Here is a 9772-nt window from a genome sequence, read left to right on the forward strand (position 1 = left end):
CATCCATCTGAACTTTCTCATGTGGAACCATTTCCTGTGTCCTGATTGATGAAACAGGGAATGGCAAGAGCATTTGACACTGATAGAGATTTCACTTCCTACGTTGGTTATTAATATTTAAATGCATACATACATTGAACTCTGTTTGTTTGCTTTGTGGCAGTCATCTGTCAAGCAAAACGCCAAATTACTCAAGTAATCTGTTCTTTTCCTTCAGGGACTAAATTAATGCTTGTGGATAAAGTTTGAGTCAGTTTACATTCAGTTACTGGCTGTCATAAATGTCTGGGCTAGTTTGGTATACTCAGACATGGCAGTAACAGAATGGTGATCTTGAATAAGAACAAAATTTGAATTGTAAATATGCAATGATAAGGTATAAAAACATAGTAAGGGGAGAGAATGAGGGAAAGCAGGAAAATCTGTTCCCAGCTTTCAGAAACAACTCCATCAGGATGATGCTGGATGATGTAGTCCTGTTTCATTCAAGTAGCACAGGCTGCCTAAGTAAGTCATTCACTGTAGCTGTATTCTAACAGATTCATTCGTACTAACTCAATCCATTCAACTTCTATAGCTGATCATGGTGATTTCCCCATAATGCAGTTTCCTAATAATGTTTTCTCCCTTTGTGTGCTGTGTGACCTCTCACTACTAGTCCTGTTGCACGAATCCATGTGAAAACTCTCGTCAGTGCTCCCAGCGTCTCCATTATGAGCTTTAAATGATCAAAGCTCACTGCAGAGAGTTCTACTTCACCAGCCGCGGCGAGTGCAAAAGAATGACTGCAGATAGTAAAGATGTTAGGACGTGTGTGTTTGTGTGTCTCTCCCCACCAGGCAAACCATCCTACAGAAGGTGTTATTGCCTCACACTGAACGTCCAGTAGAACATATAACATATTGTACACATGCAGTGTGCATGTGGCTTGTGGTTTTGTTTGTGTGTACACACACACACACACACAGCTGACCCCACCCACACACAAGAAAATAAATAAATAAGCAACACCACAAGCCTATTTTAGACATACAGAAGAGGCTATGCTCCTCTGCTCCTCTGCTGCACAGTTGTCACTTAAAGTCCAAGTAATGGCCACATAATGGTCAAGTGTCACTTTATTGATAGAGGCTAAGCCACCGATGTCTCCCAAAAGTCTTACTCAGCTTTGTGATGATGAGTAACTTATTAAATTTCATTTGATTGTTCAGCTGCTTTCCCCATGACATCTTGGTGGTTTTGTGAAGCTGCTCTCGGAGCACACCACATCGTGCGATATTGTTGAAAATGATTTAATAAGCACTTTGTTTTACGACAGTGTGTTATTTTACGAGCCTCTCTGCAGCCAATGGCTTCGCAGATCAGTTCAATTCTCTCCACACCTCGTTTTATTTTACTGCACGCTGGCTGCGTTACTGCTCGGCAACGGTGGTGGCTGAAGGCGACAGGAAAAGTTGTTCCCTTCTTTCCCAGAGAATCAGACTCAGTTGCACAGTGTAGGAGAAAAGCCCTGTTCCCACAGCCTCTCTGGACGTCACTGCTGGACATCACTCAAAATGCAGCATTTTCTCTTTCATAGTGCAAATGTGCTGCAATTGAGGTTTGCTGTGATATGATTAAGGGTTTGATGTCCATGTGGTATCTATTGGTGATGCGGGTGCATGCTGGCTTGTGCGTGCCTGCCTGTTGGTGTGCCTCCCTGTGATAGAGCACCTCATTGCTGCGGTGATGTATCCTCATTAGGCCTCCATCCCATGACCGTCACACCCAGCATACTAGTCCTCTCCTGGGGGATTGGGGTGTCTGGGCTTCCCCTTCTCCCTGCTTCTCTATCTCCCAACTCTCTGGCCTCAGTCCTCCCCATCCCCCAACCTGCATTCAGAGTGAAGTGCTGAGTCGTCCTGCTGACCAATGCCTATGGTTTGGTTTGGCGATGTGAGGTAAAAACAAAAAGCTTACATTTCAAAAGTTCTCACGATAATTAAAATGTAAATATATTCATTATATTCATTCTTTATTATGGACATAAATGTTTTATGTTCTTTTTGGAAAGAGTCTATGAGGCAGTTAACTGACTATTCACTAAAAACCCTCTCAGAGCAGCGACAGTCCAGTCACAGCTTAGCAAATGTGACATCACTGTGGTTGGTGAAGGTTTTTAACTCCACATGCTGATGCACACATTGCTGCAGTAGGAACAATCCCCAGCATTTAAGGAGTATTGAGGGTTTTTCTTTATATAAACATTTACATGAACCGGTAAGGGAGATGACCTTTTGGTATAATATCATGTGAGTTAGTCACCATGTGCATATTCAAGATGACATTACATAACATTTGTAATCAAATGAGTAATAAAAAAAAAAAAGAAAGAAATATACTAGTTTGATTAGACAGTAACTGAGGTAGCTTTAAAGGGCTGTGTGAGGGTTTTAGAGCTAAGGTTAGGGTTCAGGGCAAGTGTTAGGTGTTTAGTTGTGATGGCTAAGGATAGAGTAAGGGGCAAGGGACTGCAACATGTCAGTGAATGTCCTCAGTGTGATGGCCGTACTAGTGTGTGTTTTCATATGCGTGAGTGCACGTGCGTGCACGAGCAGAGGTAAGATAAGTTTGGGAGGTAAGGTTACACCATGGGAAAGAGAGGAGAGGAGATGGTGGTACCAGATAGCGAGGGCATCAGAAGAAGAGCTAAGAGCCTGTGCTTAGTGCTTTAATGGATGATTTGAAAGAACACTCATGCTGTTTAGCCGGGTGCGGACCTCCCCAAAACTATAAAACTCTGGTGACTGACCGAGTAGAGGTGGGGTCAACACTGTCTGCGTATTCAATGCTAAAAGAATCTCAACAAGCAAGCCTATCAGGATTTTGTCTTATTTATATCTTTTCTTTTTTTCTTTTTTTTTTACATAGAATGATTCCACAGAAAAATACAGTATATGTTACGTGTAGTATAGTAAATCGTATAATATTACATTTTATGGTTTTAATTCTGTCTCTCCTTAGTATCATATTATTAATCTTGATCCGATGTACTGCCTGTAAAACGTATTCAGTCCCCTTGAAGGTTTTTATCATGTAGGTTTTTTGTTTTAAATCAGGGTCAGTTTAACTTTGGCTTTTTTGGCACCGATCAAAACACAGACTCTCCATGTCAAATTGAAAACAGCTCTCTACAAATTAATGTAAATTAATGAAAAATAGAAAAGACTAAATTATTGATTGCATACATAATTCCTTTAAAGTAACTCATAGATTCATCTACTGACATCAAGTGGGCAAATGCTTATGCAATCACTTATTTTCTCTTTATTTTCATACTTTTCTTAATTTAAATCAGTCACAATTACACTTTTCCAAGTCTACCTTAAAATTCTGTATTGTCCACACTTCTTCTGTTACAATCTTTGCCACAACTCTTCCTTCTGCCAAAATCCTACCAAGCTCCTTCATCAGTGTAAATTAGTCACATCAAATTTGTATCTTAAAAAGACATTTTAATATCAGTGCTTGTGTAAACACGAAGAGAATGTAAAACAGAGGAAGCTTAATTTGTTCTATCTTGCAGAAGATTTTATCACTGAGATTTAGTAAATCAATAAAGCTACAGTAATGTATGAATTTTTATGACTGCATACATGCTCAGATCTGAAATGTTAAATGATTCATATGAAGTTCTATACTTTTGATTTAACTATATAAGGAGTTTGCACTCACTGCTCTTGCCAAATATTGATTTAGTACAGTTCTTCTCTTCAGGAAAACCTTTATGTTTCTAACAAGTCAGTGTTATTTGGGTCTATATGGTGAATGAGAAGTGATGTTTTGTTTCTGGCAGAAACCACAATTGTTGTGCTGAGAATCAATCACAGAGGAGCTGCTTCGTTAGCATTTTGCAACAATAGAATGGAAAAAGAAAAATGAAAGTCATTGGCAAAGGCAAAAACGAGGCAATGTGAGATTTCTTATCTTAAATCCAAAACTTTGCTGATTTTGTAACTAATCGTATCACTTCTATGTTTTTTATATTCACAAACTGAGCACAATTGCTTCAATTCTGCAAATACTCTAATCACATTGTTGGCATTTCTCTTTAGATGAACTTGAAAGCCGTCTGTGAACAAACGTGGATGAATGGCGAGCCGGTTTAATAAGAGAGACTGGCTGACGCTGACAGATAGACCTGTGGCGTCTTCAGCTTGTGACTCACAGACCAGGAACCCAGATTAAGGGAGTTGAGGGTGTAACGAGGGAGTCCTGTTTTGTTCATCCGAGGGGGAGGCAAAAAGAGGAGGAAGAGCGTAAGCACGTAAGTAGAAGAGGTAATCCTTTATTTTACAGATCCCTGTTTAAAGCGCTTATTATATGTAGGGTATGATGCTGCTCATTGTGATTAGAGTTAGAGAAGAGCTATGAATAAAGTATAGTAAAGAGAATAAGACAGTAAGAGAAGTAAAGGATGAAGGGGAACAAGACAAAGATTATGGGAGCAAAGGCTGTAGAGATCAAGAGAAAGATGGAGGTAAGGAAGGAGGACGGGGGTTTATGGTGATGCTCTGTTTGTGACGGCTGTCTGCTGGATGAAAACAGGGCCTCTTTAACTCCTCGCGGGTTAATGGAACTTTTATGAGTTTGTCCTGCAATCATGTAACCCCTGGCGTCTCCTTTCCTCTCTGTTTCTCTCTCTTTGTCTTTCTCTCTCATTCGCACTCATGTCTTTTTTTTTTTTTCCCTCTCTATCGCAGATCAGATCAGAGGTGAGCCGCTCCTGTGTTTCTGTAAACACTGCACTCTCTCTGCACAGGGTTTTATGAGGACAGGACCAGTTAGGAGGAGTTCTAAGACAGAGGGTGAGTCACTGACCTGGCTTGGTTTACATTAGGTAAAGACTTGTTTAGGCAGTGGTTAGTATAGTCAGGTGGAGTATGGACAGCAGCAGTTTAATAGCGTAATGGTGGAGGAGTTAAGCAAGCACGGGTATGTCCAAAGGGCCCTTTTGTCCAGCCACTGTTTCTACTAGTGTGGGAAATAATTAGTTCCACTTTCCAGAGGGTGCCAAATTAAAATAAAAAGTAGCAGCTCATTTGTTTTATTGCAGCAACCGCATTTGCAACCCCAGACACCAAGACTTCTGTGACACCATTTGCCCAAACCCCACAACTAAAGGCTCTCCCACCACCAGGAAAAAAGTGGTTTAATGCCTGACAACACAAGGTGCAATAAGTAGGGGAGGAGGTAGATGTGGTGGATTGATGGAGACTGGCGCAGAAAGGCGATGGGAACCCGACCAGGTTTCCCAACCATAAAGCACGGCTGAGAGATGAACGGCTGTGGACAAGAAGCAACTTTTAATGCCCAGCTATCACTCATTTTGACTGTCAGTAATGAGTTTTATTCACTTCCATCATTTGAGTGTCGATTGCGATCATGGAGCTATCTGAGAGGTGTGATTGACGGAAGGGAGTCCAGAGGTGCACAGTGGAAGTGCAGGACACAGGACAGGAGTGAGCTGGACGCTGAATCTGATTTGGATGAAGATCTGTGTTTGCTGCAGCAGTCCACCACTGTTTATAGACATGCAAAGAGAAAATGCACAAACAGCGATCTGGGGCTTTGTTTTTACAAACCATAAAATCATGCCTTTCCTAATTTGTATATTGCAATCTCCCTGACATTGTCCTCCCTATCTCAAGTTGCTTTTCCATTTCTCCCTTCAGTCACAAAGCCCCAAAAATGATAAACCCAGAACTAAAGTCTTCACAGCCTTTTATTCTTTCCTCAATCCTTAGACATACCTTTAGGGTACATCAGCTCCTGAAGCACACAGTCAAAGACAGGCAGTTTAAAGATGATAATCAATATTGATCCCAGTTATAGAGTGAGTGTGTGGTGATGTGGTGGTGGCAGGGAGGGGGAGCGGGTCCTTACGCCGCCTGGCTGTTGATAGAATCAATGAGCTTTAGAGGACTGAGAATGGATGGTTCTCTGTGTGTAAGCTCTGTCAGCGGTGACAAAGCCAGAGAGATTACACAACCTGGGCTCCACATCTCCCGTGCATGTCTCCATTTCCATTCTTTATCTCTCCATTGTCCAATTATCTTTTTACATTTTAACACCATGATGAACATGCATGCGAAAATGAGTGCATTGACAGTGTGAGTATGTGTGTGTGTGTGTGTGTGTGTGTGTGTGTATACAGGACAGATACTGGTAACTTGAGATGAAACACCAGCTTTATTTTTCACCCATGCAACAGTATTGATTTGGAGGCAATAAGGCAGTAATCTGCTGGGCAGTTACATTAGGAGGACATGACTTACATACACCTTCTTGTTTTTTATGGACCTAGACCATTAGTGGTAAATTAGAAACGGTGCACACTGACAATAGTACAGAAAAGATTTAAGCATGAGATAAGAAGACTTCTCTGAATAGCTAAGAACAACTCCATGTGGAGGTAAAGATCTGTCCGAATCAGTCATGGTTACCCCTGACAGTAACAGAGCTTTTTCTATTCTAATAAAGCCTGTCCTCGCTATATTTACCTGCTTAGCACAGTCCATTGCTCTGGGGCTACTGTGACCTGCCTGCTCCAGAGTGTATAGTGTGTGTGTGTGTGTGTGTGTGTGTGTGTGTGTGTGTGTGTGTGTGTTGGAAGGAGATATAATGGTGACTTAGCACCTGGACACGTCAACAATATGTAGATTCAGCGATGTTTGTACAGCATCTGAATTGGCAGTGAATGCAAATTTATTTGTGGCCCAGAGTGCTAGGAGGTGGACAATAAAGTTCACAAAGTTTGTGTCTGTGTGTGTGTGTGTGTGTGTGTGTGTGTGTGAGTGGGGGCATGTGGTGCACAGAGAAGCAGATTAAGATTCAGCTGTGTGAGAGTGTTGGATCAGAGATGACAGCCAAGACCGAGGAATCCCATCATTCCACATCCAGGGAGCGCTCCATTCACCCACTGACACAGGCCACTGGGATTGGGCAGCATTGGGGTGCAAGTTATGCCCTGTCAGGGGGTCTTATGACCTGATGGATGCGGTGCTGTGGGATGCAGGGAACACCCTGAATATTGCCTATCACACACTGTCATCCAAGAACAGAGGTGCCCTCTCTGACATCAGTGCTGCACAACACACAGCCCTTACAGCTGTCTAATTTGCTCATAGTATCTCTTTGCTCTGCTAAAGTAGTGCTATATGTTGCAGTACATAGTCAAAACATGCACGGGTGAGCAAACACACAGTCTGCAGAATCCCACATGACAGAGCTCGACAACTCTCCACACCTACCATTGAACGGAAAAGCCCCAAAGTTGCATCTTCTTTTATTAGAATAGCATAATAACTATCCATCAACTCAGCTGGCCGAATGTATCTCTCCCTTCTGACTCACGCAGCCAATGGGATAGCTCGATTTTTGAGACCTAATTTGTCACAGTCAGCAACGTCCCTCCTATTTCATTCTCTCCCTAAAGTGAGTGTTATTGTCATGCCGAGTCTCCGAGGATGGTTTTATCATTCCTGCTTAGTACAGCACTGGGACATGCAGAATAAGACACACATTCACAGACATGTTTCCACCCACACCAACCACTCTGCAAGCACCGTGATGCCTTTTATGAGTATTTAATTCTGCTCCTCTTTTCTCTCTCTATTCCTTACACACACGGAGAGACAAGGACGGTTGTGTGTGTGTGTGTGTGTGCGTCTCTCCACTCTGCCCTAAACGAACCAATTATAGGTGTTTATGTAGCTTTAATGTGTGTAAGCGTCAGGAGAGAAACATTGCACCACTCACCACCTAATCAATGAGGCCTTGCATGCTACACCACCCCTCGCTTCGTTCCCCTCACTCGTCCTCTATCACATCACTCCTTCCTCCCCAGTCTTCTGCATTTTCTCTCTATCTCTCTCCACTACTCTGCATCACTCTGTTGTTCCTTCCCTGTTCAATTAGCAAGAGACAAGCGTGAGGTATCAGGTCAATTGGCCATGAAGAGAGCTTTAAACAGAGCAACATGAGGCAGTCACTGGAGTTGCTATGCTTAGGCACCTATTGTACTGCATTTCAGACAGTGCAGCAATTTGAAATTGTGTTGTAATAAGCGTTGTGTCTGTAAGTGCACTAAAACAGTTTCATGCTGTGAGGTAACCTAGCTACACAGATTTTAAATTTGGGATAAAGAGAGGACTGGTGTCAGATTGGCATCGAAGGTTGCCCAGACTGTTATTTGGCTGATCTTATCGCATTTTCTTACTGTGCACCTGAGCTTCGGCTGTGTTGCTTTCACCTGATAAAAAAACATTTTCCAATTCAATGGTTGACACAGAGCATGCTTGGTGTGAACCCAAACCTCTGACCTCCCTCATGGTCTGAGGATTTCTCACAAATCTTGTTGATTTGTTTTGACTCTGGGAACCATTTGTCATTTGAAACCATTATAATACCATAACAAATTAATCCACAGCTCATCATACGCTTTGCCTGTTGTTGTTGTAAAACAGAGGATGTTATTCCCTTCTGATTGTTCACCCAGGATCAGGCTCTCACCTACCCTCACCTATTACAGGTCTGAAGCAGCACCAGCATCCTCTGGATCAGGCCTTCTCCCCCAGCTGGTGGCAGAGATGAATGTGACTCAGCGGGAGTTGCACCCCCTTGGGTATTTAAGGCCCACCCTGGTGGGTCTGACAGGAACCGAAAGGGCCAGAATCCTGGTGCCGACACTGGTGATTATTTACCGGGCCTGGGTCTCCGTGGGAACTGGTTGGTGATGGATTCTGATGGGGCTGATGATCACTCTTCCAATGAGAGTAATTAATATAATGAAGAGTTACTGAGCATGTGCAGCAGGGTGTGATGAATAGAGAGTGCATGTAGTCATTACTCACAGGTGACAGAGTGTGTGTGTGTGGGGGGTAATGTGAAGATAGAACTGTACTGTAAAAGAGAAGGTACGAGTAGTAAAAGAAAGTTGGAGTAGGGTAGAAAAGTATGAGTGAATCAAAATGTTGATGGATAGAGCAGTGTTGAAGATTTGGAGATGAGTTGACAAACTGATTAAACTATTTACACCCTGTCATATTTCCTGCTTGGAACAAGTGATAAAAGAGGCGAGAAAGGCAGGAAAAGTAAAACAGACAGCATTACAAGACAAGCAGGGGTGGATTTAATGGGGTCCTTTCTCTTTTATGTTTTCTCATATTGTTGAGATGCAATGTTTAACAGCGTACAGGGTCCATGCTTCACAACAACTCACTACACCCCATAGATATTCAAATGAGCACTTCATAGTTATAATTAGCTGCTGTTATGTGTCCCGCTGTCCTTGTGACATGTTGTGTGCTGACCCGCTGTCTGCAATGGAATTATCTTCACTAATGAACCTAAGCAGAGTCAATGACTCAGGCTGGGGGAATGTTGTCTACAAAACAGGAAGACTTGTGTGGGTGTTGTGCTGATGTGCAGACAATGTGGGTGTGGATATGAGCTAGTGCTAAATGTCTTGACAATTATTGGTGGGTTCATGTAAAAGATATCAAGGCCCCATTGCTACATAGTGAGACAGTGGGTTGTTACGCACTACTGGGCAAGCTATTATACCTGCTAGATTCCAGCCACTAATTTAGCCACATGCCACTTAACGTGCATTTGATATGAATCACAGGGTGCTTAGAGGAGCCTCACCTCCCTCCCTGTATTGTGACCCCACTGCTCTTACTTTCTTAAAGAGCCGGTCGTTAAACAGTCGAGAGGATCCACCAGCAGT

This window comes from Anabas testudineus, chromosome 11 (genome assembly GCF_900324465.2).
Source record: "Anabas testudineus chromosome 11, fAnaTes1.2, whole genome shotgun sequence".
Lineage (NCBI taxonomy): Eukaryota > Metazoa > Chordata > Actinopteri > Anabantiformes > Anabantidae > Anabas > Anabas testudineus.